Source organism: Phocoena phocoena, chromosome 10 (genome assembly GCF_963924675.1).
Source record: "Phocoena phocoena chromosome 10, mPhoPho1.1, whole genome shotgun sequence".
NCBI classification, from domain to species: domain Eukaryota; kingdom Metazoa; phylum Chordata; class Mammalia; order Artiodactyla; family Phocoenidae; genus Phocoena; species Phocoena phocoena.
Window position 1 is genome coordinate 33,187,746 of NC_089228.1, and position 23,262 is coordinate 33,211,007.

Here is a 23,262-nt window from a genome sequence, read left to right on the forward strand (position 1 = left end):
AATAACTCAATTTAGTTTCTTTTTATGCCTGAGTAATAGTCCGTTGTATATATGTGCCACATCTTCTTTATCCATTCATCTGTCGATGTACATTTAGGTTGGTTCCATGTCCTGGCTATTGTAAACAGTACTGCAGTGAACATTGTGGTACATGTCTCTTTTTGAATTATGGTTTTCTCAGGGTATATGCCCAGTAGTAGGATTGCTGGGTCATGTGGTAGTTCTATTTTTAAGGAACCTCCATACTGTTTTCCATAGTGAGTGTATCAATTTACATTTCCACCAACAGTGTAGGAGGGTTCCCTTTTCTCCACACCCTCTCCAGCATTTACTGTTTGTAGATTTTTGGATGATGGCCATTCTGACCGGCGTGAGGTGATACCTCATTGTAGTTTTGATTTGCATTTCTCTAATGATTAGTGATGTTGAGCATCCTTTCATGTGTTTGTTGGCAATGTGTATATCTTCTTTGGAGAAATGTCTATTTAGGTCTTCTGCCCATTTTTGGATTGGGTTCTTTGTTTTTTTGATCTGCTTGTATATTTTGGAGATTAATCCTTTGTCAATTGCTTCATTTTCTCCCATTCTGAGGGTTGTCGTTTCATCTTGTTTATGGTTTCCTTTGCTGTGCAAAAGCTTTTAAGTTTCATTAGGTCCCGTTTGTTTATTTTTGTTTTTATTTCCATTTCTCTAGGAGGTGGTTCAAAAAGGATCTTGCTGTGATTTATGTCATAGAGTGTTCTGCCTATGTTTTCCTCTAAGAATTTGATAGTGTCTGGCCTTACATCTAGGTCTGTAATCCATTTGTAGTTTTTTTGTGTGTATGGTGTTAGGTAGTGTTCTAATTTCATTCTTTTACATGTACCTGTCCAGTTTTCCCAGCACCACTTATTGAAGAGGCTGTCTTTTCTCCATTGTATGTTCTTGCCTCCTTTGTTGTAAATTAGGTGCCCATAGGTGCGTGGGTTTATCTCTGGGCATTCTATCCTGTACCATTAATCTGTATTTCTGTTTTTGTGCCAGTACCACATTGTCTTGATTACTGTAGCTTTGTGGTATAGCTTGAAGTCAAGGAGCCTGATTTCTCCAACTCCATTTTTCTTTCTGAAGATTGCTTTGATTATTCAGGGTCTTTTGTGTTTCCATATGAATTGTAAGATTTTTTGTTCTAATTCTGTGAAGAATGCCACTGGTAGTTTGATAGGGATTGCATTGAATTTGTGGATTGCTTTGGGCAGTATAGTCATTTTCACAATATTGATTCTTCCAATCCAAGAACATAGTATATGTCTCCATCTGTTTATGTCATCTTTGATTTCTTTCATCAGTGTTTTATAGTTTTCTGAGTGCAAGTCTTTTGCCTCCTTAGGCAGGTTTATTCCTAGGTATTTTATTCTTTTTATTGCAATGGTAAATAGGAGTGTTTCCTTAATTTCTCTTTCTGATTTTTCGTTGTTGGTGTGTAGGAATGCCTGAGATTTCTGTGCATTAATTATCTATCTTGCAACCTTACCAAATTCATTGATTAGTTCTAGTAGTTTTCTGGTGGCATCTTTAGGATTTTCTATGTATAGTATCATGTCATCGGCAAACAGTGACAGTTTTACTTCTTATTTTCCAATTTGTATTCCTTTTCTTTCTTTTTCTTCTCTGATTGCTATGGCTAGGACTTCGAAAACTATGTTGAATAAGAGTGGCGAGAGTGGACATCCTTGTCTTGTTCCTGATCTTAGTGGAAATGCTTTCAGTTTTTCACCATTGTGTATGATGCTTGCTGTGGGTTTGTCATATATGGCCTTTATTATGTTGAGGTGGGTCCCCATGCCCGTTTTCTAAAGAGTGTTTATCATAAATGGGTGTTGAATTTTGTCGAAAGCTTTTTCTGTATCGAGGTGATCATATGGTTTTTATTCCTTAATTTGTTAATGTGGTGTATCACATTGACTGATTTGCATATATTGAAGAATCCTTGCATCCCTGGGATAAATCCCACTTGATCATGGTGTATGATCCTTTTAATCTGCTGTTGGATTCTCTTTGCTAGTATTTTGTGCAGGATTTTTGCGTCTATGCTCATCAGTAATATTGGCCTATAATTTTCTTTTTTTGTAGTATCTTTTTCTAGTTTTTGTATCAGGGTGATGGTGGCTTTGTAGAATGAATTTGGGACTGTTTCTCCCTCTGCAGTTGTTTGGAAGAGTTTGAGAAGGATCAGTGTTACCTCTTCTCTAAATATTTGATAGAATTCGCCTGTGAAGCCATCTGGTCCTGGAGTTTTGTTTGTTGGAAGTTTTTAAATTACAGTTTCAATTTCATTGCTCGTGATACGTCTGTTTATATTTTCTAATTCTTCCTGGTTCAGTCTTGGAAAATTGTACCTTTCCAAGAATTTGTCCATTTCTTTGTGGTTCTCCATTTTATTGGCATAGAGTTGTTTGTAGTAGTCTCTTATAATTCTTTGTATTTCTGTGGTGTCAGTTGTGATTTCTCCTTTTTCATTTCTAATTTTATTGATTTTTGTCTTCTCCCTTTTTTTCTTGATGAGTCTGGCTAAGGGTTTATCTTCTCAAAGAGTCAGCTTTTAGTTTTATTGATCTTTGGTATTGTTTTCTTCATTTCTATTTCATTTTTTTCTGCTCTGATCTTTATCATTTCTTTCCTTTTCCTGACTTTGGGTTTTCTTTGCTCTTCTGTCTCTAGTTGTTTTAAGTGTCAGGTTAGATTGTTTATTTGAGATTTTTCTTGTTTCTTGAGGTGAGATTGTATTGCTATAAACTTCCCTCTTAGAACTGCTTTTGCTGCATCCCATGGGTATTGGGTCATCGTGTTTCCATTGTCATTTGTTTCTATGTAATTTTTAATTTCCTCTGATTTCTTCAGTGATCTCTTGGTTATTTAGTATCACACTGTTTAACATCCATGTATTTGTGTTTTTTACAGTTTTTTTCCTGTAATTGATTTCCAGTCTCATTGCGTTGTGGTCAGAAAAGATGCTTGATGTGATTTCAATTTCCTTAAATTTTCCGAGGTTTGGTTTGTGACCCAAGATGTGATCTATCCTGGAGAATGTTCCGTGAGCCCTTGAGAAGAAAGTGTATTCTGTTTTTTTTGGATGGAGTGTCCTATAAGTATCAATTAAGTCCATCCTGTTTAATGTACCATTTAAAGCTTGTGTTTCCTTATTTATTTTCATTTTGGATGATCTGTCCATTGGTGAAAGTGGGGTGTTAAAGTCCCTTACTCTTATTGTGTTACTGTTGATTTCTCCTTTCATGGTTGTTAGCATTTGCCTTATGTATTGAGGTGCTCCTATGTTGGGTGCATAAACATTTATAGTTGTTATGTCTTCTTCTTGGATTGATCCTTTGATCATTTTGTAGTGTCGCTCCTTATCTCTTGTAACAGTCTTTATTTTAAAGTCTATTTTATATGATACGAGAATTGCTGCTCCAGCTATCTTTTCATTTCTGTCTGCATGGAATGTCTTTTTCTGTCCCTTCACTTTCAGTCTATATGTGTCCCTAGGTCTGAAGTGGGTCTCTTGTGGACAACATATATATGGGTCTTGTTTTTGTATCCATTCAGCCAGTCTGTGTCTTTTGGTTGGGGCATTTAATCCATTTACATTCAAGGTTATTATCAATATGTGTGTTCCCATTACCATTTTCTTAATTGTTTTGGTTTTGTTTTTGTGTATCTTTTTCTTCTCTTGTGTTTCCCGGTTAGAGAAGTTCCTTTAGGATTTGTTGCAAAGCTGGTTTGGTGGTGCTGAATTCTCTTAGCTTTTGTTTGTCTGAAAAGCTTTTGACTTCTCTGTTGAATCTGAATGAGATCCTTGGTGGGTAAAGTAATTTTGGTTGTAAGTTTTTCTCTTTCATCAGTTTAAGTATATCCTGCCACTTCCTTCTGGCCTGCAGAGCTTCTGCTGGAAAATCAGCTGATGACCTTATGGGGATTCCTTTTTAAGTTATTTTTTGTTTTTCCCTTGCTGCTTTTAATATTTTTTCTTTGAATTTAATTTTTGTTAGTTTGATTAATATGTGTCTTGGTGTGTTTTCCCTTGGGTTTATCCTGTATGGGACTCTCTGTGCTTCCTGGACTTGGGAGACTATTTCCTTCCCCGTGTTAGGGAAGTTTTCAACTATAATCTCTTCACATATTTTCTCAGACCCTTTCTTTTTCTCTTCTTCTTCTGGGACCCATATAATTCGAACCTTGGTGCATTTAATGTTGTCCCACAGGTCTCTGAGATTGTCTTCAATTCTTTTCATTCTGTTTTCTTTATTCTGCTCCTTGGCAGTTGTTTCCACCATTTGTCTTCCAGCTCACTTATTTGTTCTTCTGCCTCAGTTATTCTGTTATTGATTCCTTCTAGTGTATTTTTCATTTCAGTTATTGTGTTGTTCGTCTCTGTTTGTTTGTCCTTTAGTTCTTCTAGATCTTTGTTAATCATTTCTTGTATTTTCTCAATCTGTGCCTCCATTCTATTTCTGAGATTCTGGATCATCTTTACTATCATTACTCTGAATTCTTTTTCAGGTAGATTGCCTATTTCCTCTTCATTTATTTGTTCTTGTAGATTTTTACCTTGTTCCTTCATCTGTGACATATTTTTTCGCCACCTCTTATTTTTTTTTTTTTTAATGAGTGGGATTGTGTTCTTGTCTTACTGGTTGTTTGGCCTGAGGCTTCTAACACTGGGGTTTGTAGGCTATTGGGTAGAGCTGGGTCTTGGTGCTGAGATGAGGAATTTGTGAGACCTCATTCTGATGAATATTCCATGGGGTCTGAGGTTCTCTGTTAATCTAGTGGTTTGGACTTGGAGCTCCCACTGAAGGAGCTTTTGCCTGACTCAGGGCTCGTGAACCAAGATCCCGCAAGCTGCCTGTGGTGGCAAAAAAATAAAACAGAAAAATAACAAAGTAAAATTAGACTAGGAAACTAACAGATATGTTAGAAAGGATGTAAAAATAAAAATATAGATGAATCAAAAACTGGAAGGTACATCAGGACCATAATAGTGAAAAAGAGGAGGAGGGAAAAGAAAAAAAAAAGGGGGCGGGGGGAAGGCCTTGACTGTGGAGGGGGGGGGGCCTAAGCAAGGGCAAGCTTTGGGTGGTGGGCAGCGCCAATGCTCAGGACCCGCAGGGCTGGAAAAGGCACTGGGGGCTGTAGGGGGTGGGGCTTAGGCTCAAGGAACAGAAGGGGCCCAGGCGTGCCCCCTACCCCTGGTCTCAGAGGGCAGGGGCTGTCACCTGTGAGTCCAGCAGGCTTCCGGGACTCGAGTGGGTGGGGAAAATGTCCTCCTCTCCTTTCCTGTTCCTCCTGTCTGGGAGGGCCTCTCCTGCCTGCCTCTCCTGATCTCCCCGGCCTCCCTCCTATGCCCCCAAGGCCCTACGTGGCTTGGAGGGAGCTTTGGAGGGCAGGGGACTGGCCTGGGAGCTCAGCAGGCTCCCCAGACCGAGTGAGCAGGGCAGTCACCCTCTGCTTCTCTCCTGCTCTTCCCAGAGAGTCCCTCCTGCCTGCCTCTCCTGATCTTCCCTGCCTCAGGGGCGCCGATCCTGTCTGGCCTCCACTTCTCCTCCCCCATCAGTCCCCTTACATCCTAGTGGTTCACTTTGGGGTTCCGTCTCCTTTGGTATCAGAGTCCCCCCACTAGCAGCCAGCAGGCGCCTTAGTTGTGTGGAACTGCTAACTCTGCATCTTCCCACATGGCCACCTTGACTCCCAACTCCCCTGTGGATACTTTCATTTCTTAGGAGGTGTTTCATACTCTTGTTTCTTTTCAGACCGAATAAGTCTTTCACCTTTTACTAAAGATTTCCATGGAGAAGGCCTTTCAATGAAGAATATATTGAAGTTAGATAAGCTTCTTATTTAGAATGATGAATTTATCAAATGCCTATATTTAGAGAAGAGATTTTTTTTAACATCTTTATTGGGGTATAATTGCTTTACAATGGTGTGTTAGTTTAGAGAAGAGAATTTTAAAGAATTTTGGTTAATTGAAAGTTCCCTACTAAAGAATATTTTTTAAAAAGTACCTTGAGAAGCCTGCCTTTTAATGTAGGACCCATGCAGGTATCTGGGGAGAAACACCAAAATGAGATCTAAGTCTAATATTGATGAGCGCTGGTTTTGTCTTTCTTTAAAGCAGGGGGTGCTTCCATAGGACAGAGAGGCATACTCCTGTGAGAATCATCTCTTTTCTAATTGATGGCTCAATGGGTTTGGGTAAATTACTGCTAAACCTTTTTTTAAAAATGTCTATTACATACAAAAGTAAAATGAAACTCCACATACCCTTCACCCAACTTCAGCAATTATTCAAGTCATTGCCAGTACTGTTTCCTTCCTATCCCACATTTCCCCACTTCTATCCCTGGGTTATTCTGAAGCAAATCCCAGACATTATATCATTTCATTCATAAATATTTCAATATAAACATTCTTTTCTCAGATAAACATTTGTGACACCAAATTACAAACACGTCAAGGTGGAGAACACTTCTAACAAAGGCTTTCCCCCATAAGGTTGAAACCCACTGGGACCCAAATGTGAGAGGCTTAGGTTCTAATTTTTTTTTTAAATGTTGTTATAAAGCAGCAAAATGGACCATTTAGTGGTATTATATAGGGAAATCAGAAAGATTTACAACACTTGACACATTCTTCAGTTGATTTTCGGCTCTATTCACCCTGGCTTATGCCTAAGTCTCAGTGTTCCCAGGACTGATGTGATTACATCATGGGTAGAGTTTTTGTTATCTTTTGGTGATTATGGACATTTGTACACATGACTGGAAGGGTAGGCCTTTCTTGATCTTGTCTCTTTTCAACTTCTTGACTGCATGGTAACTCTTCAGGTTTTTTGAAGAAAGAAAACAAACAACAACTTCCAAAGTGTGACCATGAACTGATGATTGGTCGCATCTTCTATGCCTAAGGTTTCTTGGGTATTGATTAATGGTAGCTTTTCTGCAGGGAATGTAACTGAGGTTAAGCTTTCTTTGTAATAAGATTAAACTCCTGAATCTCTGCTGAAGACTGAACATAACCATTTTGCTTCTTGCACTATTTTTGTTATTGATGACATGTGCTTGCCTCCAGAAGCTCCATTTCATTGGGAAAATTTTTTTTCTGTAGTTGCTCTAGAGCATTTGGTCATTAATTAATTCAATCATAATTCACTGAGCAATAACTAGGTTCCGCCCACTGCCCTAGATGCTGACCTAGTCACGGCTCAGACATAGTCCCCATTTTCCCAGACCTTAACTCTAGTCTTGATGTCTTCATTATCTGAATGTCTTTTGTACAACCAACCTTGGTGATTTGAGGGAGCAATAGAATGGTTTCCATATCCAAATATCATCTTTGCCCTTCTCTCCCTCGACTAGGTTACCATGGGATATCTTCTGGTTGAACCATATTTTTGTCTTGGGCTTGGTATTCAAATCTGGTTACTCTACAGGGGAATGATTCAAGAAGGCATAACATGTGGGCCAGGGACTTGGGCAGCAGTCTCACCCTGGTTGCAGTAGAAGGTGGAGAGAGTTGTCCCAGAAGGATAGGGAAATGTGAAGGCTAGGGTCTCACACCACAACAGACTTTATATCCATCACATTTTCGTTGACAGTTAGCCTTGAGCCAAGCAAGACTTCATGGTGACAGTTAGTGTCATCATGGGAACTTAGTGTTTCATATCACCAGCCTGTCCTCTCATCTGGTGTTGTTCCCTAAACTCCTCAACAGCATTTCTGAGAAGGGGTCCTTTAACCTCTACCTGGCACCAGGATTGACGAGGAATACATTAGCACAAGGGTCAAGGACCTGGGCTTTGAGGGGAAAGATGACTTGGATTTAAATCTCTGCCTTGCCGCTTACTCTACTGGCACTGTGACATTGACAAGTGTATAAATGACGTTACCTTGCCTGTGGAGTTTCTCTGATGATTAAATGAGTTAATACATGTAAAACACTTAGGATAGATCTGATACTTAGTAACTCTTAATAAATCTACTCCTCAGTGTTCTCTCTTCAGAGAACCCTCCCTTGAATGTTTGCCTTTTGTTGTACTGTAATAACTTTCTTCATCATTTCACCCTCTTGCTTTTTTTATTCTTTTACATTTTGCTTTTTGAGGCTGCTTAAGCACTTAGTCCTTCTTTATAATTCTTGAGTATTTAAGGCTGTTCTCCTGTCTTGTCCTGTCCCCAGTATCCTCCATGCTGTAGAATCTTCTCATCTCCAAAGTATCCAGTTCTTATTTCTCTTCTTGTAACAGGTTTACAGGACCCTCAGTATTCTAACCCATCTCCATTCGAAATTCTGTGGATTATTTTTTTGTGTATTCCACAGTTAGTCACTGGGCACTTTCTATGGACAGGGCACTGAGTCTGACCCTGGTGACGTGGTCCCTACCTAGTGAAGCTCATGCACTAATGAGGAAGATGGAGTAAGTACTCTGATAAGGAAGGTTCTGGGGGGTATTGGGACATCTAATCCAGATTGGAAGGAAGTATGAAGGTTTAGGGAAGCTTCCAGGAGGAATGAATGGCTGATATGAGACCTAATGGGTGAGAGAAGTGAGCCAGGTAATGAAGGGGGATAGGAGGAGTGTTTCATATGGGACTTACTATCAAATACAAAATTTAAATGGCCAACTAAAATAATGCAGTGATTAAATAGATTGGGTCCTGCTAAAAGCCCAAAACAGCTCTGGAAGCTTCTGCTGAAAAATGGCCACTTACATGGGGAAGGGGATCAAAAATGTCACCCCCAGAAGTATGCAATAATAGCTAACCTTCTACCACATCATCCTTGACTCCTAACCTTATAACAGTTTCCCCTCCAAGCAGGTTAGAGCCCCCTTTTCCCTCCATTCTCACATTCTTCTTGACATGTGGCCATTGAAAGTTGGCTACTAACTCAAGTCATTTTTCCCAAGCTGCCATTAGAGATGCTAGCTCTACAATGTATAGTAACATTGTTTACATTCACGTTGGTCAACTGTAATTGAATATGAAATTTTCAGCATTACCTTTCCTTCATGATGTTGTTGGAAATAATTTATATGTTTATAATAAGAAAGGATTTTTAAAAAAATAAGGTACACAATGAAAGGGGTTCCCAGAACTGGTCTGGAATTTTTCAGGGAGATATTGAGCATGGAAAATATTTAAAACTCCAGCTTGGAGTTTGCTGTTTAATGCACCTAAAAGTGTATACATGAAACTCTGTGGCAGCAAACTTGAACCACTTTCCATCGCATAACCAACTGTTTTATTATTTTAATATTTGAAATAATACAAAAAATTTACCAAAAGAATATAAAACCTTAGGAAGAAAAGAGTTGATTCCTGCCAAGGTGGACCTCAGCCAGATTGAGCCTCTACCCCTTAACATCTCGAAAACATGCTTTCTTCTTTAAGCTTTATTAACTGAGGAATTAATGATGATCAAAATGGGATAGTGTTTTTATTAAGCAGCAGCCAGTGGAAGACCAGGAGAGCCTCAGCCTCTGATGTCAAAGTCCACAGGGCAAGTGCTCTCCAAAATCAGATGGGAGAGAAGGAGAGCTGGCTTCTTCTGTTGCCAGGGATTGCTTTTGTTTTCTGTCTTTGTAAACTGACTGAATTATGCACTTGTCTCCTGAACTGTCTTAGCGTCATTTCCTTGGGCCAGAGCAGAACTGATCAACTACAGGCTCCAGGGTTCTTAAATCCAACCAACAAACCATTTCCAGGAATGCAGCAAATGTTCCTGCATCTTAGACACAGGTTATATTATCCCCAGCTTGCCGCACCTGCAGGGGCAAAGCCTGCCTGTTGGAGATGCAGGGCTTCATTGTGCACGTGTATTTGTGTACAGACCACACACACATTACTCACGCTTTCTGATAAAACCCAGAGGAGGTATAGAGGCTACTTCATTTATAGATTAAGGAACCACTAAATTCATCTTTAATATGTTGAAATGTACACAGGGTCAGTAAGGCAGGAGAGAAGACGAGGATATATGTTATCATCATGGAAGGGTCAACTGAATATAGAAAATTATCTGTAATAAATCAGAAATTCTGTGATTGCTACATATTTTAAACAGTATAATGGTTTGGATGATGTAGATTCATTGTGTTATTATTATTCAAGATAAGACTAATAAATTATATTTGTGTAAAGCTTTGTAATTATAAAAATGCTTTCTTCTTGTATAACATTTTCAAGTGACTAATAGCAGTGAAGTTACATCTCTTTTCATATCTGAAAAATCAAGTAAAGTACTACTTATTTTGAAAGAGACTTCTCTTTTTAAAAACAGAAATTAAATGTGCATATTATAAGAATACTGACTAGCAGCAAGAAGAAAGCATTTACCCAAGAAAAAGAGTTGACATTCTGATTTTTTTTCCTAGTCTCTTTTTCCTTGCATACATTTTGCATAGTCATGATTGTACTGTTACTGTTTTCTCTCAATCTTTTTCATTTACATGGAGTAATGCTTCTCATTCTCCAGTTAGTATAAATTTCTTTGCAAAATTGAAAATGGTAGGAATAGTGCATATACAGTCACTGTGGGAGAAGGGAATCCTTATAGTTTGGTTAGGAACTATGGACAGGGTTTAACTACTCAAATCAAATCATAAAACACTTACTGAGTACCTACCTACCACATGCCAGGCTCAATTCTTGGCACTGTGTTTGGGCAGTGGGATGGTGGTGGCTGGTAAAGGGCTATGAAAATGACTAAGACCTACAGCAGATGCTTTCAGTGAGCTTACACTTCAGTTAAGAGGAGAATTAAGAAAGGAAATTAATAAGTAAATAAGGGAGAACAGTAGTTAGGAAAGAACTTAGAAAAGAAGGGAGGAAAGGAATTGACCAGGGAGGCAGGGACAAAAGAAGAAAAGAGGAAGGAAGGAAGGAAAAGGAAGGAAGGGAAGAAGGGAGAAACCAAGGGAAGGAGGGAGGGATGGAAGGAAGGAGGGAGGGATGGAAGGAAGGAGGGAGGGAAGAAGAAGAAATGACACCAAAACCCAAGAAACCACAAACACCTATTGAATTTCAATATTCAGATTATAGAAATCATTTAAGGCAATGAAGAATATCACAGGACAGTATAAAATCAAAATTTCAAAAAATTTATCAAGATTGACAGTATCTTGATGATAAATAGTCTTTTTAACTTCTCTAGATTCTTCCTGTGTAAAATTCTCAGGACATCTTGAATACCAGGTTTCTCTCTGAAATACTCATGATAAAGCATACTTGAGTATTGTTGCAATTGAAGAAGAAACTATTGCTAAATGTGTATATGAGATATACATAAAAATGTGTGGACTATCTATTTCTGAAAACTTGAAGCTATGTAAAGGGCTCTCTCATGCTGTATACAAGAATTAACTCAATATGGATCACAGACCTAAATGTAAGCATTATAACTATTAACACTCCTACAATAAAACATAGGTATAAATCTTTGTGACCTTGGGGTAGACAGAGCCTTTTTAGATATGACACCAAAAGCATAGACAACTAAAGAAAAAAATAAATTGGACTTCATCAAAATTAAATACTTTTGTGCTTCAAATGACACTATCAAGAAAAGGCAATCCACAAAATGGGAGAAAATATTTGCAAACATATCTGGAAAAGAACTTGCATCCAGAATATATAAAGAACTCTTACAACCCAACAATAAAAATTCAAGTAACTCAATTTTAAAAAGGCAAAGGATTTGAATAGACATTTCTCCAAAGAAGATATACAAATGGCCTATAAGTACATGAAAAGATGCTCACTATCTTTAGTCTTTAGGGAAATATAAATAAATATAAATCAAAACCACAATGAGACACCACACCCACTAGGATGGCTGTAAGAAAAAAGACAGACAACAAGTGTTGATAATGATGTGGAGAAACTGGAACCCTCATACATTGACGATGAGCTTGTAAAGTGGTGTGGCCACTTTGGAAACACAGTTTGGTAGTTCTCTGGAATGTTAAACACAGAGTTCTCATGTGAAACAGCAATTCCACTCCTAGGTACATACCGAAAGGAAATGAAAACATATATCCACACAAAAACTTGTACATGAATGTTTCAGCTGGATTATGAATAATAGCCAAAAGGTAGAAGCAACCCAAATGGATGAATTGATGATAAATGGATACACAAAGTGAGGTATATTCATATATGAACTGTTATTTGACAATAAAAAGAAATGAATTACTGATAGAGTCTTCAACATGTAAGAACCTTGAAAACATCATGCTAAGTAAAAAGAGCCAGTCGCAAAAGACCACATATTGTATGATCCATTTTATATGCAAATAGGCAAATGTACAGAGACTGAAAATAGATGAGTGGTTGCCTAGGGCTGGGGGGAAGAAGTGTAGGATGACTGCTAATGGTATGGAGTTCTGTTGGGGTAATGCAAATTTTCTAAAATTTGATTGTGGTGATGGGTTCACAACTGAATATACTAAAACTCATTTACTTGTACACTTTAAATGGGTGAATTGTGTGATATGTGAATTATATCTCAATAAAGCTATTAAAAGGGGGGCTCTGCACAGTGTTGTAAAATCTACCTGACTCAGTGCTAGGAGCTGAAAGCAGGGAGAGAGGATTGCATAACTAGTACATTGTATTATAACGTAGACATGTACAAAGGACTTTTTCAGTGGTTCCACAGAGGTGAGAGAGCAATTCATTTAGCCTGTGAGGTGGGGAGAACTCTGAGGAGTGATATTTAAACTAAGTTTAAAGATTGATAGAAGATCAATGGGTAAAGGAGTGAAAGTATCTTAGGGACATGGGTAAAAAGAACTAAGTAAGGACTTATTAAATGGGAGATATGGTGATGATGGTGGTGGTGGTGATGATGACCCCAGTGATGATAGTCTTGGTTGTGGTGATGGTAATGTTGAAGGTAATGATGGTGCTGATGATGGAGATAACGACGACGATGATGGTGGTAATGGCGGTTGTGGAGATGATTTTGTTTTTTAACGTCTTTATTGGAGTGTAATTGCTTTATAATGGTGCGTTAGTTTCTGCTTTATAACAAAGTGAATCACCTATACATATACATATATCCCTATATCTCCTCCCTCTTGCGTCTCCCTCCTACCCTCCCTATCGCACCCCTCTAGGTGATCACAGAGCACCGAGCTGATCTCCTTGTGCTATGTGGCTGTTTCCCACTAGCTATCTATTTTACATTTGGTAGTATATATAAGTCCATGCCACTCTCTCACTTCGTCCCAGCTTACCCTTCCCTCTCCCTGTGTCCTCAGGTCCATTCTCTACATCTGCATCTTTATTCCTGTCCTGCCCTGAGATTCTTCAGAACCTTCTTTTTTTATTTTTTTTGAGATTCCATATATATGTGTTAGCATATGGTGTTTTGTTTTGTTTTGAAACCAAGCAATAATTTATTTGAACACTGATAATAATTATATTACAATTTTGGCTAAAACATTTTAAGAAGAACATTGTTTTTATGGAGTAGGCCCTTTTTAATTTGACTCCTTTATTTATTTATTTGAATTTTATTTATTTTTTTATACAGCACATTCTTATTAGTTATCCATTTTATACATATTAGTGTATATATATGAATCCCAATCTCCCAGTTCATCACAGCACCACCACCACTGCACCCCGCTGCTTCCCCCGCTTGGTGTCATACGTTTGTACTCTACATCTGTGTCTCAGTTTCTGCAAACTGGTTCATCTGTACCATTTTTCTAGGTTCCACATATATGCATTAATATACGATATTTGTTTTTCTCTTTCTGACCTACTGCACTCTGTATGACAGTCTCTAGATCCATCCACGTCTCTCCAAAGACCCAATTTCATTCCGTTCTATGGCTGAGTAACATTCCATTGTATATATGTACCACATCTTCTTTATCCATTCGTCGGTCGATGGTCATTTAGGTTGCTTCCATGACCTGTCTATTGTAAATAGTGCTGCAATGAATGTTAGGGTGCATGTGTCTTTTTGAATTATAGTTTTCTCTGAGTATATGTCCAGTAGTGGGATTGCTGGGTCATATGGTAATTCTATTTTTAGTTTTTTAAGGAAACTCCATACTGTTTTCCATAGTGGCTGTATCAGTTTACATTCCCACCAACAGTTCAAGAGGGTTCCCTTTTCTCCACACCCTCTCCAGCGTTTGTTGTTCGTACATTTTCTGATGATGCGCATTCTAACTGGTGTGAGGTGATACCTCATTATAGTTTTGACTTGCATTTCTCTAGTAATTAGTGATGTTGAGCAGCTTTTCATGTGCTTCTTGGCCATCTGTATGTCTTCTTTGGAGAAATGTCTATTTGGGTCTTCTGCCTATTTTTGGATTGGGTTGTTTGTTCTTTTAATATTGAGCTGCATGAGCTGTTTATATATTTTGGAGATTAATCCTTTGTCCGTTGATTCGTTTGCAAATATTTTCTCCCATTCTGAGGGTTGTCTTTTCGTCTTGTTTGTAGTTTGCTTTGCAAAAGGTTTTAAGTTTCATTAGGTCCCGTTTGTTTGTTTTTGTTTTTATTTCCATTGCTCTAGGAGGTGGATCAAAAAAGATCTTGCTCTGATTTATGTCAAAGAGTGTTCTTCCTATGTTTTCCTCTAAGAGTTTTATAGTGTCCAGTCTTTCATTTAGGTCTCAAACCAATTTTGAGTTTTTTTGTTGTTTTCTTTTTTGTGGTATGCGGGCCTGTCACTGCTGTGGCCTCTCCCGCTGTGGAGCACAGGCTCCGGAAACACAGGCTCAGCGGCCATGGCTCATGGGCCTAGCTGCTCCGCGGCATGTGGGATCCTCCTGGACCGGGGCGTGAACCCACGCACCCTGCATTGGCAGGCTGGCTCTCAACCACTGCCCCACCAGGGAAGCCCCCTGAGTTTATTTTTGTGTATGGTGTTAGGGAGTGTTCTAATTTCATTCTTTTACTTGTAGCTGTCCAGTTTTCCCAGCACAACTTATTGAAGAGGCTGTCTTTTCTCCATTGTATATCCTTGCCTCCTTTGTCATAGATTAGTTGACTATAGGTGCGTGCGTTTATCTCTCGGCTTTCTATTCTGTTCCATTGATCTGTATTTCTGTTTTTGTACCAGTGCCATATTGTCTTGATTACTGTAGCTTTTTAGTATAGTCCGAAGCCAGGGAGTCTGATTCCTCCAGCTCCGTTTTTTTCCCTCAAGACTGCTTTGGCCATTTGGGGTCTTTTGTGTCTCCATGCAAATTTTACGATATTTTGTTCTAGTTCTGTAAAAAATGCCATTGGTAATTTGATAGGGTTTGCATTGAATCTGTAGATTGCTTTGGGTAATATAGTCATTTTCACAACATTGATTCTTCCAATCCAAGAACATGGTATATCTCTCCATCTGTTTGTATCATCTTTAATTTCTTTCATCAGTGTCTTATAGTTTTCTGCATACAGGTCTTTTGTCTCCTTAAGTAGATTTATTCCTAGGTATTTTATTCTTTTTGTTGCAATGGTAAATGGAAGTGTTTCCTTAATTTCTGTTACAGATTTTTCATCATTAGTGTATAGGAATACAAGAGATTTCTGTGCATTCATTTTGTATCCTCCTCTACCAGATTCATTGATTAGCTCTAGTAGTTTTCTGGTGGCATCCTTGGGATTCTCTATGTATAGTATCATGTCATCTGCAAACAGTGACAGCTTTACTTCTTCTTTTCCAGTATGGATTCCTTTTATTTCTTTTTCTTCTTTGATTGCTGTGGCTAAAACTTCCAAAACTATGTTGAATAATAGTGGTGAGAGTGGACATCCTTGTCTTGTTTCCGATCTTAGAGGAAATGCTTTCAGTTTTTCACCATTGAAAATGATGTTGGCTGTGGGTTTGTCGTATATGGCCTTTATTATGTTGAGGTAAGTTCGCTCTATGCCTACTTTCTGGAGAGTTTTTATCATAAATGTGTGTTGAATATTGTCAAATCTTTTTCTGTATCTAGTGAGATGATCACATGGTTCTTCTTCTTCAGTTTGTTAATATGGTGTGTCACATTGATTGATTTGCATATATTGAAGAATCCTTGCATTCCTGGGATAAAACCCACTTGATCATGGTGTTTGAGTCTTTTAATGTGCTGTTGGATTCTGTTTGCTAATATTTTGTCGAGGATTTTTGCATCTATGTTCATCAGTGATATTGGCTTGTAGTTTTCTTTTTTTGTGACATCTTTGTCTGGTTTTGGTATCAGGGTGATGACAAGTTTGAGAGTGTTCCTCCCTCTGCTGTATTTTGGAAGAGTTCGAGAAGGATAGGTGTTAGCTCTTCTCTAAATGTTTGATAGAATTTGCCTGTGAATCCATCTGGTCCTGGGCTTTTGTTTGTTGGAAGAGTTTTAATCAAAATCTCAATATTAATGCTTGTGATTGGTCTGTTTATATTTTCTCTTTCTTCCTGGTTCATTCTTGGAAAGTTGTGCTTTTCTAAGAATTTGTCCATTTCTTCCAGGTTGTCTATTTTATTGGCATAGAGTTGCTTGTAGTAATCTCTCATGATCCTTTGTATTTCTGCAGTGTCAGTTGTTACTTCTTTTTTATTTCTATTTCTATTGATTTGAGTCTTCTCCCTTTTTTTCTTGATGAGTCTGGCTAGTGGTTTATCAATTTTGTTTATCTTCTCAAAGAACCAGCTTTTAGTTTTATTGATCTTTGCTATTGTTTCCTTCATTTCATTTTCATTTATTTCTTATCTGATCTTTATGATTTCCTTCCTTCTAACCTTGGGGTTTTTTTGTTCTTCTTTCTCTAATTGCTTTAGGTGTAAGGTTAGGTTGTTTATTCGAGGTGTTTCTTGTTTCTTGAGGTAGCATTGTATTGCTATAAACTTCCCTCTTAGAACTGCTTTTGCTGTATCCCATAGGTTTTGGGTCATCGTGTTTATCACTGGGTCATTTGTTTCTAGGTATTTTTTGATTTCCTCTTTGATTTCTTCAGTGGTCTCTTGGTTATTTAGTAGTGTATTGTTTAGACTCCATGTGCTTATATTTTTTACAGATTTTTTCCTGTAATTGATATCTAGTCTCAGAGCGTTGTGGTCGGAAAAGATACTTGGTACAATTTCAGTTTTCTTAAATTTACCAAGGCTTGATTTGTGACCCACGATATGATCTATCCTAGAGTATGTTCCATGAGCCCTTGAGAAGAAAGTGTATTCTGTTGTTTTTGGAGGGAATGTCTTATAAATATCAATTAAGGCCATTTTGCTGAATTTATCATTTAAAGCTGTGTTTCCTTATTTATTTTCATTTTGGATGATCTGTCCATTGGTGAAAGTGCGGTGTTAAAGTCCCCTACTATGATTGTGTTCCTGTCAGTTTTCCCTTTTGTGGCTGTTAGTGTATGACCCTTTTAATGTGTTTTTGGGTTCTGTTTGCTGGTATTTTGTTGAGGATTTTTACATCTATATTCATCAGTGATATAGGTCTGTAATTTTCTTTTTTTGTAGTATCTTTGTCTGGTTTTGGTATCAAGGTGATGGTAGCCTCATAGAATGAGTTTGGGAGTGTTCCTTCCTCTGCACTTTTTGGGAAGAGTTTGAGAAGGATGGGTGTTAGCTCTTCTGTAAATGTTTTATAGAATTCACCTGTGAATGTGCTTCCTGGACTTGATTAACTATTTCCTTTCCCATATTAGGGAAGTTTTCAACTATAATCTCTTCAAATAGTTTCTCAGACCCTTTCTTTTTTTTCTTCTTCTTCTGGGACCCCTATAATTCAAATGTTCATGTGTTTAAGGTTGTCCCAGAGGTCTCTAAGACTGTCCTCAAATCTTTTCAGTCTTTTTTCTTTATTCTACTCTGCAGTAGTTATTTCCACTATTTTATCTTCCAGGTCACTTATCCGTTCTTCTGCCTTACTTATTCTGCTATTGATTCCTTGTAGAGAATTTTTAATTTCATTTATTGTGTTGTTCATCATTGTTTGCTCTTTAGTTCTTCTAGGTCCTTGTTAAATGTTTTTTGTATTTTCTCCATTCTATATCCAAGATTTTGGATCATCTGTACTATCATTACTCTGAATTCTTTTTCAGGTAGACTGCCTATTTCCTCTTCATTTGTTAGGTCTGCTGGGTTTTTACCTTGCTCCTTCATTTGCTGTGTATTTCTCTGTCTTCTCATTTTGCTTAACTTACTGTGTTTGGGGTCTCCTTTTCCCAGGCTGCAGGTTTGTAGTTCCCGTTGTTTTTGGTGTCTGCCCCTAGTGGCTAAGATTGGTTCAGTGGGTTGTGTAGGCTTCCTAGTGGAGGGGACTGGTGCCTGTGTTCTGGTGGATGAGGCTGGATCTTGTCTTTCTGGTGGTCAGGACCGCGTCAGGTGGTGTGTTTTGGGGTGTCTATGACCTTATTATGATTTTAGGCAGTGTCTCTGCTAATGGGTGGGGTTGTGTTCCTGTTTTTCTGGCTGCTTGGCATGGTGTGTCTAGAACTGTAGTTTGCTGATTGTTGAGTGGAGCTGGGTTTTAGCGTTGAGATGGAGATCTCTGGGAGAGCTTTCGCCGTTTGATATTACGTGGGGCTGGGAGATCTCTGGTGGACCAAAGTCCTGAACTCGGCTCTCCCACCTCAGAGGCACAGGCCAGACACCCGGCCGGAGCACCGAGACCCTGTCAGCCACAGGGCTGCACAAAGGACCTTGTTTTGGCAGGAGGCAAAAAATGTTCTCTCTTCCCACAAGTAGTCTAAATGGTAGAATAGGATAAATTTGAAGTGGCTATTTCCTTGAGTGTTGCCCCACAAATATTGAGTTATGTCTCATAACAGCTACCATTGGTGGGATGTACTGGTCTTAGCCATGATCCCAGAGGAACTGCAGGAGGGCAGCAAGATAGAGAAAGCGGGCCTGTGCTTCAAGGTACCTATTTACTGGCAGATACAGCTGAGCGGCAGAAGGCCTTGGTCCTTAGGTCTCCTCCAGGTGCTGACTTTTTTGTGAACGAAAAGTCTGATATCCTCTGGAATCCAGATCTGATTCCAGGAAACGAATGTTTTGCATTTGAAACCCACGCTTCTGCCCTATGGTCGCCCACGGAAAAGGGCGTGACACCCACCAGGGCGACCAGCCTGACTCAGAGCCTGGCCTGGGGTAGGCATTCGGGTGCTCAGACCCGGGGCCACCCTCCTCCCGCCTTCTCCCGGAGCTTGGATTGGTTATGTGGGGGTTCATGCAGGGTCCCCGCCTGCTTTGGGACCAGGGCATGTCGCTGGGGCGCTTGCCCTTGTCGCCCTCCCTGCTTGGACCCAAGACTATGGTTTTGCAAAGACTGAATTTGAGGAACTTCTGAAGCATCTAAGTGATGTGCTTCTAGGCATCTACAGCCATAGACCTTGAGCCACATGTGGTAGGTAGCCAGGAACACCTGTCATTGGCAAGTGCCTTGCTTTTTGGTCAAATATCTTTCAGCCAGACTTGGAGAAGCTGTTTATTAGTCTATAAAAGAGGATCCAAACACTTTAGTAGTTAATGAATTACTGTACCTGGACTTGAAATATAGTGGTTCATACTTTTGTAATCAGAAACTACTCATGACAAAGATTTTCCTACTATGGAGGCCTACTGTGGGCATAAACTCTGGATCTCACCATGACCCCTTTCATGAAAACTTTGGGTTAAAAGTATTAGGTTGAACTACATGAAATTGCCGTTTTTTAGGTAAAAAATGGTTAAATATCAGCAATTTCACCTGGATTAGGCTATAATATGCCTTGTGCTGATTTATACCCCACCTGTTTTCACTAAATGTGTGGAACGGGTAGAAGGAGTCAACAACTGATACATGTTATTCTGCTAATGATATAGTCACTGTGCCATTGATTGTGTGTGTGTGTGTGTGTGTGTGTGTGTGTGTGTGTACAGAAGAGGTATATAAATCAGTGCTATTCAGTACATTAGCCATGAGCCTTCTGTGGCTAACGAGCATTTGAAATGTGGCTAGTCCAAATTGAGGTGTGCTATGAATGTAAATGCACTCCTCACTTCAAAAACTTAATATGAAAAAAAGAATATAAATTATTTCAGTAATAATTTTTATATTGATTATACATCAAATAATATTTTGAGTATATCTGGTTAAATAAAATATTAATATTAATTTCAGTTGTTTCTTTTTACATTTTTTTTGATGTGGCTACTAGAAAATTTGGCTTGTATTAATACTTCTGTTTGACAGTGCTGCTACAGACAGAAAGGATTTTTAAAGTCCTTTTCAGTGTACTTTTTTGGCAGATTCAGGAAGAAGACCATTCAAAGTGGCTTTTAGAAATTGCCCTTGAATTATTCTGAGCCCAAATCTGCTTCAGTTTCCTCAAAAAAGGAGGGAAAACCAATCTGGCCTCTAAAATCTACATTTTGAAAATATTATAGACATGTATCCCCTCTCTAATATACAAAATAAATTCTAGCAGCTCATAGTTTTTCCATGTACTTATAGTATTTTCTTTGCTTTTACTTTTTGTTCTCTGTGTTCTTCCTGTCATCACTTTATCAAAATATTGAGGCCCTGGCATCGAGCAAGTAGAGATATTCAAGATACATAAATGCCTCACTTATTCAGTACTGAGTTTATCTGAATCACTTGGGGATTGGCTAAGTGTATAAGCATTCGGATTTCTCTAAAATTGAGACCATGCCATGCAGTGCGGGATTAGTGGGGAGAAAAGTGTGTCAGTCTCCTGGCGCTGACAATTTGAACTGTCAGGGTCAGGGCCCTGTGGTCTCCTTTTGCTCCCCTAATCCTGACTAAGAAGGTAATTTAAGTAGAATCCTGGGGTGCTAAATTAAGGAGGCTCTAATGGGAAAATGGGAAGTGGAGGGTTTAAAGGACACCCATTAATGTGCTCACTTCAAGATGTACCCTCATCAGTGCTTCTTAGGAAGGCGCATGCCCGCCAGTAATGCCTTTTCTTTTTGGAACACAACCAAGGGCAAGGAGGGAGATTTTTAAACATAATATTTTGAAACCCAAGGGAAGCCAAAATATTGCAGACAGTGATAAAACCACAATTTAGTAATTGTGTTGTGTGATCCTGCAGCATGTGGTGGGCCTGCTAGAAGGGGAAGTGTGATGAGTTTGGGCAGCAGACATTCTACATCTCAAGTTGCCATCTAATCCTTCCTTAAATAAGTCCAGGCAGACCTGCAGGGTGTCCAGAAATCCTCTTTTCTCTGTAGTCACATCTTCTAGGCCAAAGAGAAATCAGGGTAAGTATCAGCTAGGGATATCCTTGCTTGCCCTAACAGAAAACCCCCAAATTAAATAATGTGTTTTCTCACATAACAGTAAGTCTGGAGGTAGGCAGTCCAGAAAGTGTACGGTATTTTACTATTGCTATTCTGTCTTATCCTCTGTCATGTCTTACAACACGTCTTACGACATGTCTTCATGTTGTAAAATTGCTGCTGCAGCTCAGTCATCACATCTGTGTTCTACCAGAAGGAAGGTTATGTGCTACACAGCTTTACCTGTGGGAAGGTATATCCCCTTCCAAGGGGATAGCCCTATATTATTGGCCCGAAGTGGGTTGCGTGACTTCTTCCAGATGCCAGGGACTGTGAGTTGGTGAAGCAGCTAGAATGTGGAGCCCATAGAGCTCGCCACTCTGACAAAGGAAGATGTAGTCTACATAAATAGCTCCTAGTTCAGTTCTTGGCATATAGTATATAATCAAAAAAAAAGAATATTTTTAAAAATTAATTAATTAATTAATTAATTTTTGGCTGTGCTGGGTCTTCGTTTCTGTGCGAGGGCTTTCTCTAGTTGCTGCAAGCGGGGACCACTCTTCATCGCAGTGCTCGGGCCTCTCACTGTTGCGGCCTCTCTTGTTGCGGAGCACAGGCTCCAGAGGCGCAGGCTCAGTAGTTGTGGCTCACAGACCTAGTTGCTCCGCGGCATGTGGGATCTTCCCAGACCAGGGCTCGAACCCGTGTCCCCTGCATTGGCCGGCAGATTCTCAATCACTGCGCCACCAGGGAAGCCCCCCCAAAAAAGAATCTTAAAATAACCTTACCTTTGTGGTAAAAAGACCAGATCAAGCAACACTACAACTATATATGCTAAAGTAGTGGTTACTTTGATTAGTGTCTAACACTAACTGAGCATGCCCTTAGGCCTGTTTGACCTATAGAGAGAACACAGGGCTCAGTGCTTTACATCTTTCTTAGTCCTTGTAACAACCTGATGAAGGAAATATTCTCCCAGATTACAGAGAAGGAAGCTGAGGCTCAAGAAAGCTAAGCAAGCTTGCCTAAGGTACACAGCTAATGTGAAGGAGAGCTAGGATGCTAACCCTTGCTTTCAGCCTGTGCTTTTATAACCTCTAAGCTCTCCTATAAGTAGAAGGCTCTTGGTAGGTAGTTGGTTTGCCTAGTAACTTGCTAACCCAGTTCAAAGCCCAGAACCAAAGACCTAGGAGTGAATAGCAAAAAGGACTGAAAAAAAAATGGAAGAAAAAGTTAGGGTAACTTTGGAGTAGTTGAAATAGGTCCCCATATTATGAGCTGTTAAAGGCCTAAATGATGCCAAATTCTGGACTCTCTCAATCTTGGAATATTTTCCATCAGTTCTCCGTTGGGGGCCATTTGCCAAGTCCATATGGTAATGGTTTGTTTGGGGTTGTCCAAGGGCATTCTCAGGAACAGTTAGGCCATTTTGTGCTGGGTGCTGTTCCGGAGGAGTGAGAAGGAGCTGTGTGCCTGTCGTGGGGTGCAACCAGCCCCGCACGGTGGCCCCTGGCTGCCATGAGAGCCAGTAGCGTGGCAGGAGAGGTAGACTGGAATCGCCTCCAAGGAACGGAGGTTCCCCTAGAATGATGGATCTGCCTTTGATGTCTAGCAGCTTCCAAATAGCACAGAAATGGTACAGATACATGCCAAAAGGGGAAAAACAACTTTTGATCTAGTTAGAACTAATTAAACTTTCAATGTGCATGAAAGAAACTTGAGTGCTGGCCAGTTGTCTGCTGTGGATGGATTTTGTCAAAGAGCATAGTTGCAAATAATGAAACTAAAGCAAATCCCTGCCTGGTGTCCTGCTTGCGGGGAGTTAATTTTTTGGTCTTTGCTTCTCAAATGTTGAGGATTTCCCCCTTGCAGGCTGAAATTACCTGCAGTCTCTTTTTTTCCTTTATACAATGATACTGAGAGGGATGTTTTTCTTTAATGTTTTCTCAGAAGGCTCTCTCTTCAACCCTTCCTTGTTGTCATATCTTGTTTAGTCTA

At 39.3% G+C, this 23,262-nt stretch overlaps 1 protein-coding gene and 1 non-coding gene across 2 annotated transcripts in view; both read left to right on the top strand.

Moving 5' to 3' along the window:
- The window catches only part of ERC2 (ELKS/RAB6-interacting/CAST family member 2), a 736,860-nt gene that overhangs the window by 549,980 nt on the left and 163,618 nt on the right, over window positions 1–23,262 (top strand). The window lies entirely within an intron of this gene.
- On the top strand, window positions 5,772–5,887 carry LOC136130117 (U5 spliceosomal RNA). Its single transcript, XR_010656310.1, has one exon. It is a non-coding gene; the product is annotated as a U5 spliceosomal RNA (small nuclear RNA).